Source organism: Impatiens glandulifera, chromosome 5 (genome assembly GCF_907164915.1).
Source record: "Impatiens glandulifera chromosome 5, dImpGla2.1, whole genome shotgun sequence".
Classification (NCBI taxonomy): domain Eukaryota; kingdom Viridiplantae; phylum Streptophyta; class Magnoliopsida; order Ericales; family Balsaminaceae; genus Impatiens; species Impatiens glandulifera.
In genome coordinates this window covers 38,691,578-38,695,271 of record NC_061866.1, presented here as the reverse complement: position 1 = coordinate 38,695,271, position 3,694 = coordinate 38,691,578, and the positions used below count along the sequence as shown (strand labels likewise).

The window sequence follows — 3,694 nt, the reverse complement described above, 5'->3', positions numbered from 1 at the left end:
TTTAGTCCGTTCAGAGGTGATTCACGGTTTAATATTTTTTAATTTTGCATTTTGCTTGTTTTCATTAATTATATTTGTTATGACTTTCACGAACACATAATGAGGGTATTTCCAATAGGATTCTTTTTCACGACCATCCACTTCATTCTTAATGTTTTAGTGAGAATCGAATACGAGTTGTTTAGTCCATTCAGAGGTAATTTAAGGCTTAAGGCTTAATCTTCTTTAATTTTGCATGTTCCTAGTTTTCATTATTATATGTGTTATGATTTTCAATGAGACTAAAATGTTTTAACTTAATTACTTGAAAACATAATTAATAAATATATTAAAATGTATCAAGATCAATACTAGAGTTGTTCATGAACAAACTAGAAAATGACACCACTTTATATGTAATTTGTAAGATTAGGTACATAGAAAGTATTATATGATGAGTTCAAAAGAACCAACCAAACCATTCAAGGAATATTCACTTTTGGTAGGCTTTGAATGATGGGTAAGGGGATGTAGCTCAGATGGTAGAGCGCTCGCTTAGCATGCGAGAGGTACGGGGATCGATACCCCGCATCTCCAATAAGGTTTTTTTTACGACCCCTCAATATTTTTTAATTTTTCATTTTGATGAGTGTATCTTCCAATATTGTCCTTGTTCACGACCCTACACTTCATTATGAATATTTTAGTGAGAATCAAATACGAGTTTTTTAGTCTGTTTAGAGGTAATTCAAGGCTTAATCTTCTTTGATTTTTCATGTTTCTAGTTTTCATTATTATATGTGTTATGATTTTCACAAGGACATAATGAATGAGACTAAATTTTTTAACTTAATTACTTGAAAACATAATTAATAAATATATTAAAATGCATCAAGATCAATACTAGATTTGTTAATGAACAAACTAGAAAATGAAACCACTTCATATGTAATTTGTAAGATTAGGTAGATAGAAAATACTATATGATGAGTTCCAAACAACCAACCAAACCATTCAATGAATATTCACTTTTGGTAGGTTAGGAATAATGTGTATGGGATGTAGCTTAGATGATAGAGCGCTTGCTTAGCATGCGAGATGTACGTGAATCGATACCCCGCATCTCCAATAGGGTTTTTTTCACGACCCTCCACTTCATTCTTAATGTGTTAGTGAGAATAAAATACAAGTTTTTTAGTCCATTTAGAGGTAACTCACATCTCAATATTTTTTTATTTTGCATTTTCCTTGTTTTCATTGATTATATATGTTATGACTTTCACGAACACATAATGAGGGTATCTCCAATATGGTCCTTGTTCACGACCATCCACTTCATTATGAATATTTTAGTGAGAATCAAATACGGGTTTTTTAGTCTGTTTAGAGGTAATTCAAGGCTTAATCTTCTTTGATTTTGCATGTTCCTAGTTTTCATTATTATATGTGTTATGATTTTCACAAAGACATAATAAATGAGACTAAATGATTTATCTTAATTACTTGAAAATATAATTAATAAATATATTAAAATGCATCAATATTAATACTAGAGTTGTTCATGAACAAACTAGAAAATGAAACCACTTCATATGTAATTTGTAAGATTAGGTAGATAGAAAATACTATATGATGAGTTCCATCCAACCAAACCATTCAAGGAATATTCACTTTTATTAGGCTCGAAACGACGGTTAAGAGGATGTAGCTCAGATGGTAGAGCGCAAGCGAGAGGTACGGGAATTGATACTCCGCATCTCCAATACGGTTTGTGTTCACGACCCTCCACTTCATTCTCAATGTGTTAGTGAGAATCAAATATGAGGTTTTTTTAGTCCATTTAGTAACTCACAGCTCAATCTGGTTTGATTTTGTATTTTGCTTGTTTTCATTGATTATATATGTTATGAATTTTATGAACATCTCCAATATGGTCCTTTTTCTCATGACCGTCCATTTCATTTTGAAGGTATCGGACTCGAATAGAGTCCTTCCTCAAATATTGATAGATAATTTTGACAGAAGTGCAATCTCATTAAAAATTGTTAACTTTGTTGGTTTCATAAAATATTGTTTTAGATAATGTTTTAAAATTACAATTGAAATCATTTTATATGTTATAATAAATAAATAAAATTGAATAAAACTTAATTGATTATAGAATAGTGGAGAGAAGAAGCATGAGAAGTAATGATTATAGCCTTCCATTTGAAGCATCCTCTCAACTTACAGAAAATGAATCTCTCCTTTTCTCTCTCTCTCCTTCAAAGAAACTCTTGTAGAAGAAGAAGAAAGAAAGCAAATTCAACAACTTTCAATCCGCCATGAAACCACATCCCAAGCTAATCATCCTATTTTATCTCTCATTAACAGCTAAAGAACCGTCGCCGTCACCGTCGCCGGACCTCAAAAAACCCGACTTTCCCGATCCCGAGCAGCCATTGTTACCCGAAACCCCAACCGCACCTCTCTCAAATCAGACATCATCTCCGCCGCCGCCGCCGTCAACAATCCCATCCATGAGAGCAAATGGGACGAATCCAATAATCCCAATTCTGCCTCAACCGGAAAAACCCACCAAGAAAGTAGCGATTGTGATATCAGTCGGAATCGTCATTTTAGGAATGCTATCAGCTTTCCTATTCTATCTCTTTAAGCACAAAACAAATTACCCAATCGATTCACAGAAGCTCGTCGGAAAAGGGGATGATAAGCCAGACGAAACAAGAATCGCACCGCCGGCGAATTTTCTATACATCGGAACAATGGAACCGGCGAATCATCGGTCACATACTGAAACAACTTTAACTATCGGTTCTCCTTATCGGAAACTTAATTCAAACCATCCCCGTTATAGACCAAGTCCCGAAATCCAGCCTTTACCTCCCCTGTCAATGCCGCCGGCGAATCAATTACCGGCTGTCGATCAAATGTCGTCGTCTGAAGATGATAACCGCGAAAAGACAGCTTTTTACACACAGAATGATTCTTCAACGAGTAACGATGAAGGGTCATATACTCCGGCGAGTAATAGTTGGACGAGTCATAGAGGTTTTCCTAATTCGAAAAAGAATTCATCAAAATCCCGTTTTTCTATTTCTTCGCCGGAGAAGGAAACCACGGCGACGAATCTACGGCGTCCTCCATTGCCGCAATTTCAGAACAGAGAACAAGTATTCTGGCATCATTCACGACGATTGGCGCCTAGACGACTTCCATTAGCGAGACGAGAGTTAGAAACAATGTTCCCGTCGTCATCAGTGGCTTCACGGAGCAGATCGGAACCTGATTCGGAGGTGGAGACGACGGCGAGTTCAGTCGGGGGAACGGATAATGGGATCAGTGTTTGTACATGTGATCGGGAGGAAGAAGATGAAGGACGAGGACCCAACCTGAAGCCGAGGAACTGAAAACAGAGTAGGCTTTGGGTTAATTTTGTGTATTTTCAGAAAAACAAATAATTAATTAATTAATTAATTACAGCAAATATAATCAATTTTAACTAAATCATTTTTCTCAAAACTAATATTTATTAGCAAGACTAGATTTTATGCCATAAAATACATTCAAATCGAAAAAAAAAATATGGAGAGTAATGTATTTTTGAATTTAGGTAGAAATTAAGTCGATTCGTTAATTAAAATTGTGTCCACTGTTTGCAATTTTTTTTTTTTTTGTAAGGTTTTGTGTTTGCTCTTTCTTACTCACTCATTTT

General features: G+C 35.0%; 1 non-coding gene across 1 annotated transcript; it reads left to right on the top strand.

Moving 5' to 3' along the window:
• The first annotated feature begins 503 nt into the window (after positions 1-503).
• Positions 504-576, top strand: TRNAA-AGC. The gene has a single exon. It is a non-coding gene; the product is annotated as a tRNA-Ala (tRNA).
• Positions 577-3,694: the final 3,118 nt, after the last annotated feature.